The sequence below is a fragment of the Octopus sinensis genome, linkage group LG1 (assembly GCF_006345805.1).
Source record: "Octopus sinensis linkage group LG1, ASM634580v1, whole genome shotgun sequence".
Taxonomy (NCBI): Eukaryota; Metazoa; Mollusca; class Cephalopoda; order Octopoda; family Octopodidae; genus Octopus; species Octopus sinensis.
Window position 1 is genome coordinate 45,112,398 of NC_042997.1, and position 12,670 is coordinate 45,125,067.

Consider the following 12,670-nt stretch of genomic DNA (forward strand, 5'->3'; position numbering starts at 1 on the left):
TAATGTTAGCTAAATGGTGGGTGATCAAGTACATTTTCTTAAATTCCTTCTATTGTTCCAAAGCAAATGTGAAGATAAATTCCTCAGATCTGGGATTGCCAACACACCGCCAGGAGTTGTTTATTTTGGCTGTAGCAACTACCTACATATCTGAACCAACTGGAAAGAAAGGTTGTCAAGTCCAGCTTGTGCTGGGTTTCTTAATCTGCGTAATCTTGGATGATATCTTAATTGCAATTATGTAATTGAATTATGACTATGAAAATCACAGATAAAGTAAAACAATAATATTTTTATTTGTCTTGTTTTTTTTTGTTTTTCACTAATACTAGATTTCGTTCGGTATGGCAGCGGGTGTAAACAGGCAGGCATGAGATAATAAATGAACAAATGTAAAACTAATACTTTTCTCTTGTCATAAATAGGAAAGATATGCAGTATGATTGACCACTCGCCAGTTTTCTGTGTTCTGTGAAATTCATGCTAAACTAATAGACTTGCAGCATATGCAGTCAGAAATTGCAAGTGGAGTTCTTTAAATTGAACTTCCTTCACAAATTTCTCAACTGAATGCTGCATTGTCTTTCACTGAGAACAGACACGCTTGTATCACTTCAGATGTGCTCCCCTATAACATCCTAAATGGCAACCCACTGTGAGTTGCATTCTTAAATACTTCATGCAATTCAAAGATCTTCAGCTAAATCCTTATCTATATGTCTCTCCTGCTGGTAGAATTCCATATTTTATACATTTCTTTTTACATACACACCAAAACATTTGTTTATAGTAACTCTGGAACATAAGCTGATGGTGCCTTGTGTATGAAGACCATATAGTTATGTGCTGACTGCCATACTCAACATGAGCTGAAAATAATTTTAAAATGGAAAGAAAATTTCTCAGTGCTAACGTAAACTGTTTCTCAAAAGGGGTAAGTAGGAAAACTCACAGAATTACAACTGACCAAAAATTAAATTGAACTATGCATTTGGAAAAGTGGGCTTGATCTGATCTTCCTATTGGCTCTCCATGATAAGGAACAGTCAATATAAAATTATTCAACTACAGAGATGCAGAGTTGAAAGTTTTCCTGAGAAGAAAATTTTTTAATTAGGCAATTTATAATGATTGTTTCTTATATAAACAAAAGGCATGAAATTTAGGGCAAGGGACTAGTCAATACCAGTGGTTCCAGCTCTTGAATGATACTTTATTTATCGATCCCAGAAGGATGAAAGGCAAAGTTAAACTTGATAGGATTTGAACTCAGGGTGCATAGTGTTGAAGCAAATGCTGTGAATCATTCAACTTTAATAGGTTTGCTAATTCATGACCCTTATGCAAATTATGATAACGACATGGGAAAATTTCAAGGTGCCTTTACATAATTCAATATTTGGTCAACTGAAATGCTGGGAGTTCTCTCCCCTTGCCACTGATGAAAAATAATTTTTGAAGGTAGGTGGCTAAAGAATTTTCTCATTACACTTACAGATTTTGTGAGTTAAAATTAATTTTTGGCTCACTGTATCAAGTGTAGTAAGTAGTACTTTACTGTATCCATGCAAAAAGCACCATGCAATATATTCTAATGCCCCTATTTTAAACTGTTCATCAATAAATTTTCTTCACAACGAAACTATCAACACTGTAAATTGTGTTATGGTTAGATAACCGTGTATTGACTGTACTTCACTGAAGAGTTCCAACAAGACTAAAACCTGTTTGGAGTTGTCACATTAGCTATTACATATGACTCACTATCTTCTGTATAACCTATAATATCATTCTGTTATAGTTTACGTATGTAATGCTTGTCAATGGAACAAAATTGAAGACATAATTTGTTATACGCACAAGATGTGTTTTATTCATGAGGCAATTAATTGACTGATAAGCTATGGAACTAAATCAAAGACATAATCATAGATACAACATTTTACATTATTTATATTATTCATTAGAAAATTAACTGGGGAAAAAAAATATTCAAAATTCGAGTGTCACTGATACATACAGTAGAAGTCAAGTTTCACTGAGTAAGACCACTTCCTCAACTCAGTAAGTCTATGCAAATGCTTTGAGAATCCACGAATTTGTTGTGAGTGGATAAAGTGTGACATAGCACTGAACCTGCATCTCAGCACAATCAGCTTTAAAACCAGTGGCAAAACAGTGGCTGAGACAACCAGATACTACTTGCACTTCAGGATTTATAATATGTTTATGGTGTCACATAAAAGTGCCGGTACAGTGTCACATAAAAAGCACCCATGCAGTGCCATGTAAAAGCCTCCAGCACATTTTATAAGGTGGTTGGCATTAGGAAGGGCATCCCTCCATAGAAACCATGCCAAATTCGACTGAAGACTGGTGCAGCTCCCCAGCTTGCCAGCTCTGGTCAAACCTTCCAGCCCAAGCCAGCATGGACAACAGACATTAAATGATGATGATGATGTTTACCTTCTCCCAGAAAACCTTCCATTCCCAGTGGTTCGCATGTTAGTTAACCCATAGTTGGGACCCTGACAAGTGCTATTACTCTGGGACTGAGTAGATCTGGTAACAATAGTAGCTAAGCGGTGATACAACACTCTTCAAAACCTTGAAACTCCCAAGCTAGAACCCCACTTAGTAGGGCAGTTACTGTGTTTTGTATACTGGGACTGCGGGGTTAAGACCAGCCATATGCACTTTTCTCAGAATGAAATAAGGATACAGCACAGTATATTATGATCAGTGAAAGTTTTATCAACATAGATACATACTCTATAGAATAACATTATAAATACATTTAAATTACTTGCTATGTACATTATTTTTTAAAATCAAATTTCCATTTTAAATTTTAATAACAGCTATATTAGAAAAGTGAGAAGCAGTGAATCAGTAATTTTCTTATGGACAACTGTGTGTAGTCATTCTAGATTACATTCACTTGTTGATGTAAATACAAAAATAATAGCTAACAACTCACAAGGTAGAAGTAGTAAAAAGTATACAACAAAGAATATAGTTTCCCAAGATGTTCTCCCTTCGGTACAATCTTATATGGATTTCCCACCCATCTTAAGAATTAATCACTTCAGAAAAAGTACAATTCCAAAAGAAATTATGTATTTAATGATTTCCTATAAATGTGCAACAATTTTATATTTTCAAAACGATGGTGAAATTTTTGCAGGTATTGTTGATTTATATTAATTTTCTGTTGATTGAAATCCTAGGCGTGTCCCTTATCAAAAACAATGTTATTGATGCTGATGTTACAGTTATAATTAAATTGATTTGAAGATCACTTTTGGCTTACTGCATCAAGTATGGTAGCCTGCACTTGTTTATAGCCTTGTTTACTTGACTGTTGTTGTCACCATAATTTTAGCTGAAGGAGGAGAAGGAGGAGCTACCACTGCCACTGCCACCAACCACCACCACCACCACCACCACCACCAATGTAGTCTCTTTTGCCATTATCATTACAAGAGGCAGTGGCAGTCACAATGAACTTTTGCTTTGATGTATAATTACTTTGATTTGTAGAGGTACAGCAACTGTAAAGTAAAGGTGCTGGACTATTGTTTACCTGGTTGACAGTTCAAGTCACACTACAACAAATTTACCTCTCTCTTTCTCTAATGAAGTGCTTTTCCCAAAATCTTAGACTCTACTTCTCCTGCAACAGCATAAAATTTATTCTACAGTTAGAACTGTCTGTATAGAAATTGGGTTGTCTCTGATGAAGGTGCACATAACTTTACTTGCTTCACTTTACATGACTGACAGAAATACAAATTCCAGTGCCAGTTTGTAATTCTGCTACAAAAACCAAATTGCAAGCAGGGAATGACAGATGGGAAAAGTAAGAGAATATAAATTCTCACTTCTTCATGCTATCTTTTATCAATAAACTAGCAGTATCGCCCGGCGTTGCTCGGGTTTGTAAGGGAAATAACTATATAAGCATTTATAGAGAGTTACTTCCCTTATATAAACCGAGTGAAAATGCATTAAAAATCGCAGACTCATCGTAGATGTGAGTTACTTCCCTTATATAATAGCAAAAAAAAATGCATCAAAAATGGGAAAAAATGATGGTAAATTTTTTTTTAAATCGTAGACTCATTGTAGACGCGCGCTAATACCCAGAAGGGCTTGATATGAATCACGACTATAAGATACCCGGTTTTGGTTAAACTGCACCGCAAAATGTGGGAGTAGTTAGGAATCTAAATCGTAGGAGATAGACAGACACACAACCTTACTTTTATATATAAAGATTACTCTTTTCCCCAATATATTTATAATTTTATGTATGTATGTATATATGTATGTATGCATGCGTGCACACACACACAAATACGCACAGATACATTTGTACATTTTGCATTTATGCATGTCAATACATGGCAATAAACACTTCATAACCTGCTCTCAGTAATGAAAATAGGATCCTAAAGAGACACAGAAAATCTTTTAATAAGACAGGAAGATATCTCTGAAGAAGAACAGGTGTGTTCTAAAACTCAATGGAAGTTCCTCCAAGAATCCGATGGAGAAGATGACAGGACATAAGAGATGTTCCCAAAAAACAATAAACAAATTAAAAGAAAAAAATAATTTTTTATACAGTCAGAGATAAGGCAGTGCCTATGATCCTTGTGGGGAGTCTGAGAGTTGTAAGAGAAAGGGAGGAATATTATATTATCCTCAGGTGGTAAATTGGCAGAGTTGTTAGAATACTGGACAAAATAGCCTATGACACTAATTTTAGTTTCTGGCTTTCTTAGTTCAAACCCCACTGAGATCAACTTTGCTTTTTTCCTTCTCGTGTTGCTAAGTAAATGTACCGTTCAAGGGTAGTGGACAATCAAAATTGTTAGAGCATCAGATGTGGTTGTATAAAGCCAAGTGGTCTGTTGTGGATCTTTACATTCTGGGCTCAAAAGAAAAAAATGAAGACTTGGTTTGAATGCTTAAAACAAAGAAGATTCTACTAAAAGCAATCAAGAGTTAGAGTCAGGTTTCTGGGCAATGATCAAGTCTGCCACCAGAACATAGAATTTCTAAAATAAAATAAAAAATAATAATAAAAATAAAAAAATAAAATAAAAATAGAAGAATGTTTTCCTGCAGAATAAAATTTTCTTTGGTTTGATTGGAAATATAATGTGTAAGTAATCCTAACAAAGTTTACAGTGAATAGTGTCTGTAAGAACTGGTATAAATAGAATAACTTCCAAATAACCTTTAAAGCAATCCCTTTTAACCAAAAATACCTGTGACATTTGACTCTCCTGTCTGAGATAAATTTCTATTCAAGATAAAAAAAAACAAACAAAAACAAAATAATAACAAATGAAAGGATATCAAAGTGAAAAGCAACAACAACACCAGTAGCACATTTCACAAATTGAAATGAGGAATTAACAGTTTTTAATCAGGTTTCACTAACGTTGAGGATAAAATGAGATTTTTTTGCTTACTTAGTTTTTATGAAGAAAATACAAGATCAACATTTACTAAAAGTCTCTTATACATAAAAATATGGTGCTGCCAAAAAAAAAAACAAAAACAAAAAAAAAACAACAAATTTCCCAACAAACAACTTTTATATCTAAATGACAGTTAAGAAAACTAGGAAATTTGACTGCTGATAAAGCTTAAAGAGTCACTAAACCAGGGGAACTATTGTGATATTAAGCTCACTACCAATATTGCGACTGTAACTGGTGCTACTAGTGTTGCGTGCATCACTGTGTGAATGTGTGTGCATGTGCAAGTATATATATATATATACACACTCACACATATATGCATATATACAAAGATATATACATATATGTATACATATGTACACTCACACATCCATGCATATTATATACACACACACACACCATATATATATATATATAAATATAAATAAATATATATATATATAATATATATATTATATATATATATATATATATATATATTATATATATATACACATACATACATACACACATACATACATACATACACACACAACTACACATATTTATTTTTGTCCACCCACTCAGCTATGCATCTCCGACTTCTAGCAAGAGGGAACTAAACAATTTTCAGGAAAGCAGTTAGTTGAATAATATATAATAATAATAATAATAATAATAATAATAAGGATAATAATAATAATAAATAATATAATAATATAATAATAATAAAATAATAATAATAATATAATGATAATAATATAATAATGATAATAATAATAATAATAATATTAATAAGGATAATAATAATAATAATAATAATATAATAATAATAATGATAATAATAATATAATGATAATAATAATATAATGATAATAATAATAATGATAATAATAATAATGATGCTGACGATGACAATGAATATGATGATGTTGATACTACTACTAATAATAATACTGATAAGCAAGTGCATCTGACATTTAGAGATTACAGTGTATATACTCATTCTATGCATTCCCCACCTGAAATACGATTAGCAGCAGCAGCAGCGGCAGCAGCAGCTAATGTGTTCAATTTGGAAAATGTCTCAAAGTACGCTGCAACATGATTCATTCTGGTTGGAAAAGCTGAAAATACAACAGCATGATGTATACATACATTCATACATTCATACATTCACGTCTATCCATCCACCCATCAATACATACATACATACATATATACATACTTAGATATGTACATACATACAAACATACATACATACATACATATATACATATGTACTAACATACATACATACATTCACGTCTATCCATCCACCCATCATACATACATACATACATATGTACTAACATACATACATACATATATAGATACATACATACATACATACATTCATACATACATACATACATACATTCTACATACATATGTACAAACATACATACATACATACAACATACATACATACATACATACATACATATGTACAAACATACATACTACATACATACATACATACATACATACATACATACATACATACATGCATACATACATACATACATCATACATACATACATCATACATACATACATACATACATACATACATTCATACATACATATGTACAAACATACATACATACATACATACATTCATACATACATATGTACAAACATACATACATAAATGCATATATCTATATATACATATGAATATATACATACACACATGCATATGTACACACACATAATTATATATGTCTCCATACATATGTATTCATATATATATTATATATATATATATACATACATTATGCACACAGGTCTGTATACATACACATACATATTGTATGCACTGATGTATATTTACATACACATGAACACATACATAAATACATATTGCAATGAAACTTCCAGAGATGGGTTTGACGGTAGGGAGAAAGGTACACACAAAAAAAAATAATAAAATAAAGGGGGGAAAAAAAAAGGAAATCTTTTTTTCTAATGAAAATCTTCAGTGAAAACTAAAATATAGTGTGACTGGTAAATCACACTGAAACCAGTTTCTTTTTTAATGTACAGTTAGGCAGGTGGGAAATAATGTATACATAGGCGCAGGAGTGGCTGTGTGGTAAGTAGCTTGCTAACCAACCACATGGTTCCGGGTTCAGTCCCACTGCGTGGCATCTTGGGCAAGTGTCTTCTGCTATAGCCCAGGGCCGACCAATGCCTTGTGAGTGGATTTGGTAGACGGAAACTGAAAGAAGCCTGTCGTATATATGTATGTATATATAAGTGTGTGTGTGTATATGTTTGTGTGTCCGTGTTTGTCCCCCTAGCATTGCTTGACAACCGATGCTGGTGTGTTTACGTCCCCGTCACTTAGCGGTTCGGCAAAAGAGACCGATAGAATAAGTACTGGGCTTACAAAGAATAAGTCCATTTGCTCGATTTGCTCGACTAAAGGCGGTGCTCCAGCATGGCCGCAGTCAAATGACTGAAACAAGTAAAAGAGTAAAAGAGTACTTATATAATTTATACATGTATAAACTATACATGTATATACATTATACGTGTGTGTATGTCTGTCTGAGTGTACATGTGTGCGTCTGTGTGGATTGTGTATATTTGTACAAATTATCTTCTAGAATGTGAGTAGCCGTGTAGTTCCTCTACAGCATGAAACCTGTTGCTTCTGGACCCTTCTCTCTCACTTTAACACCTCATCTCATACATGAATTTGTTTCTCTCTTTCTCTCTCTACCCTAGCGCCACTCAGCTGAAGGAAATTTTAGTCTTGCGGGTTGCATGGCAACCCCACAAGTGCTGGTGCTATGTACATGCTGTAAAGTGGTTGGCATTAGGAAGGGCATCCAGTATTAGAAACCGTGCCAAAACAGGCACTGGCAAATGATCCATCTTTGGATTTGTCAGATCCTCTCAAACAGTACAACCCATGCCAATATGGAAGATAGATGTTAAATGATGATGATGATATATAAGCATGTGTATATGTACATGTACCTTTATAAGTGTGTATGTATATATAAATATATATATATATATATATATATATAGTCAACTGCTACAAAGGTAAAGGTGATGTCTTAGATAGAAATAATTACAGAAGTATCAAATTGTTGGATCAGGTGATGAAAGTTACAGAGAGAGTCATAGCCCAACTAATTAGAGAGTTAGTCCAGATGAGATGCAGTTTGGTTTTGTGCCAGGGAGAAGCACCACTGATGCTATATTCCTGGTAAGGAAACTATAGGAGAAATACCTAGCCAAAGATAAACCTCTGTACTTGGATTTTGTTGACATGGAGAAAGCTTTTGGCAGAGTTCTCACATCCCTCATCCAGTGGTCAATGGAAAAACTAGGGATAGATGAGTGGTTGGTGAGTACCATACAAACCTTATACAGGGAAGCTACCAGTATGGTGAGGGTGGGCAACAAGTAGAGCAAAGAATTCAGGGTACAAGTAGGCGTTCACTAAGGATCAGTGCTCAGCCCTCCCTTGCTCATCAAACAGGAAATCAAGACAGGCTGCCCCTGGGAGATTCTCTATACTGATGGTCTTGCTCATATAGTTGAATAACAACCTGAACTAGAGAAGAAGTTCCAGGTATGGAAGCAAGTTCTAGAGTTAAAGGATTTTAGAGTTAAACTAGTAAAAACCAAAGTCTTAGCAAGTAGGAAGGCAGACAAATCACAAATCCCTTCAGGTAAATGACCCTGCTCAATCTGTGGAAAAGGTACAGGTAGAAACTCCATAAGATGCACCCAGTGTAAGTTTTGGACACATAAAAGGTGCAGCAACATCAGAAGAAGGTTAACAGAGAAACTAACTTTTGTATGTGGAAGCTGAACAGGTAAAATAAATGCTGAAAATGTGCAGAAAATAGATTCCATCAACTGCCAGGGGGCAAGCTAGAGGCTGTAGATAGCTTCCGTTATCTAGGTGACCAAGTTAGTAGCAGAGGTGATGCTCCAAGAGTGTAGCTGTGAGAATAAGATTAGGCTGTGCAAAGTTCAGAGAGCTCCTACCCCTGCTGGCAACAAAGGGCCTCTCTCTTAGAGCGAAAGGCAGATTGTTTGCTGCCTGTGTGTGAACAGCTATGCTGCATGGCAAGGAAACATGTGTAGGCTTGAAAGAATGAAGCTAGTATGCTTCGCTGAATGTGCAATGTCAGTGTGAAGCATCTTGAGGGAAAAGTTATGCATAAGAGGAATCAGATGTGGTGTGCAGGAGAGATGACTGAGCTGGTATGGTCATGTGGTGAGAATGGATGAGGACAGTTGTGTAAAGATGTGCTGATCTCTAAGTGTGGAGCATGATCTTTGAACAATGGGCCTCACAGAAGCAATGACTAGTGACTGAGACCTTTGGTGTTGTGCTGTACTTGAGAGGACCAGTCAAGCCAAGTGTATCCATGCTAGTGGCATGTAAAGAACATCTTTTGAATGTTGGGCCTCATGGAGGCAAAGTGGCAGAGTTCCTTTCAGGTTTTGGGCCTCATGGAGGCAATGACCAAGACCTTTGGCATTATGTTGTGCTTGGGAAGAAGACCCATCAAGCCGAGCAAAGTCACAGTCATGGCAGACACCAGTGTCATGCAAATTGGCACCCATGCCGGTGGCATGTAAATGCACCCCAGTGTCATGCCAGTGGCACATAAAAGCACTCATTACACTCTCAGAGAGTGAACATGTGCTCGTTTTTGCTGTCACATCTCATGAATGAACCTTTTTCGGACCAAATAGTGACTGGTGACAAGAAATAGGTTCTCTATAAAAATATCAAGCACCAAAGACAGTGAGTAGGGAAAAGAGAAACACCGGCACCCCAGGATAAAGAAGGTCTTCACCCACGTAAGGTGTTATTATCTGTTTGGTGGGATATGAAAGGTTTAGTCCACTTTGAACTTTTAAACCTAAACCAAACGATAACAAAGGAGATCTACTGTGAGCAGCTTAAGTCAGCACTAGAAGAAAAACAACCAACTTTGGTTTCAAGACAAGAAGTGTTCTTCCATCAGGATAATGCTCAGCCACATACAGCAAGGATGACATTCCAAAGGCTGGAGCAGTTTGAATGGGAAATGATCCCCCACCCACCATCTGATTATCATTTATTCTGCAGTCTTCAAAATCATTTGGATGGAAAAAATATGAATTCTGTAGATGAAGTCAGAACAGTAGTGGAGGAGTATTTTCATCACAGACAAGTGAATTTTGGAAGAGGGGTTCTACCAGATAGATGGAAGAGCATTGTACAAAATGAAGGAGAGTATATTTTAGATTAAAAAAGAACTTTGTTTATCTCAATTTTGAAAAATGAAAGAAGTATAAAAAAACTGCATTATTTATGGGATAACCCTATATATATATATATATATATATATATATATATATTATATATATATATATATATATATATATTATATATATATATATATATATATATATATATATATGTATATATATGTATATATATATAATATGCAAATCTAAACTTGATAGGCTAAAGAGAAATTTGGGGATGCAATCTAGAATCATTGGGCAGTAGCTGCACAATTCCAAATATGTAAAGATGTATTTAGGGCAATGGAACTTTCAGTTCCTGAAGAAAAAGGTTAGTCTGAGATGTAGTTTTGGCTTTGGGTAGATAAATGGTTGCTGGGAAAAAGTCATCATACCATGCAAGGCTAAAATCTATAATAAAATTGAAAGTTTTTTTCTGTTAGTTGTTTAGATACAAGGAGTAAGGCAATGTTGCAATATGGCCCCTTAATATATTTAGAACTCCCTACTTGGTAAATAGGCTTTATGAGTTAACATCTCCTTTAAAGGTCTTCTTATGGCCTGTATTTTCTTCATTGTCTTATCATAGTTCACATCTTGCTTAATGCTCTTATTATGATTAAATTCTTGCTTAATTGTCTTTCAATGGTTAACATCTTGCTTCATGCTCTTTTAAAGAATTAACATCTTACTTAATGGCCTTTCGAAAGTTAACTCATTTCTTAAAAGTCGTTTGAATATTGACACCCAGCTTATTGTTTATTGCTAAGAAATTTTAATTCAGAAGTTTCAAATTTTGGCAGGTTCTCTCTATCATCTCTTAAAATACGTTACTTTTAAATGCCTACTCGACACTTTGTACATATGTACTGAAGTGAATATAATGTACAACACTGATTTTAAAAAATTTTCTTTCCAAAACTTCGAGTGTAAGAGAACTTTACTCACCCGTTTTTGTCTTTTTTACTATTTAATTTTATTTTAAAAGTTAACATACGAATGAAATTTTGAATCTTTAACAACACCGTGTCTCCATCGTAAAATCTCAATTCTATAAATAATGTTCATGCTCAGTTAAAGTATCAAAAGACAGAAAGGTGAAAGATTTTAAAGACCAAGCCATAACAACTATGAAAGTTCTCCATAGAAATTCTTAGTATTTGGCGAGCAATTAGAAATAGATTTCAGAATATTACATCAAATTACATTAGCATATAGATATGTATACACACACACACACACACATATATACATGTGTGTGTGTGTGTGTGTGTGTGTGTGTATATACACACTCATGTATATATAACTGTTTTTTCTATACATTCTTGCATGTTTCAATATCAGTTATATAAGGAAATATCTTGTAAACAGATTGTATCATCAAATCATCAGAGATTTCATAACAAGCAGAACATTTCGAGTATCTTTCAAGCAGTAATATGGAATCAACAAATAACTGTGTTGAGATAGATCCAACACAGATGTTAAGTTTGTTGGTACCGAAATGTTGTCATAATACTTAAAATTTCTTATGTTTGTTAAGCAATCTCTGATGATTTGGTGATGTAATCTGTTTACAAATTATTTACTTATGTAACTAATATTATTGTTAATGATATATTGAACATATGCAATGATATATTGAATAAAATATAGAAGTAAATCTCTACATTTGTTTCCTATATGTATATATATATATATATATATATATATACATATACACATACATGGGTGGATGATTCTCTGTTGATTTCGGCAATGAGAATACAGCTGTTTGATCAACTGAAAGACTTGCCCATTATATTAACATATAGGTGACTGAACAATTCACAGACACAAGTACTCTTAAAATAATTCTCAAAAAGTACCAGCAAAATACCA

General features: G+C 34.1%; 1 protein-coding gene and 1 long non-coding RNA gene across 10 annotated transcripts in view; one reads left to right on the forward strand and one right to left on the reverse strand.

The window, feature by feature from the left end:
• Nucleotides 1–12,670, reverse strand: part of LOC115216625 (protein sidekick-2-like) — a 676,686-nt gene that overhangs the window by 216,696 nt on the left and 447,320 nt on the right. The gene's annotated exons all lie outside the window — the stretch shown is intronic.
• Nucleotides 5,770–9,953, forward strand: LOC118762196. Its single transcript, XR_004997973.1, has 3 exons — nucleotides 5,770–5,782; nucleotides 9,463–9,467; nucleotides 9,679–9,953. It is a non-coding gene; the product is annotated as an uncharacterized LOC118762196 (long non-coding RNA).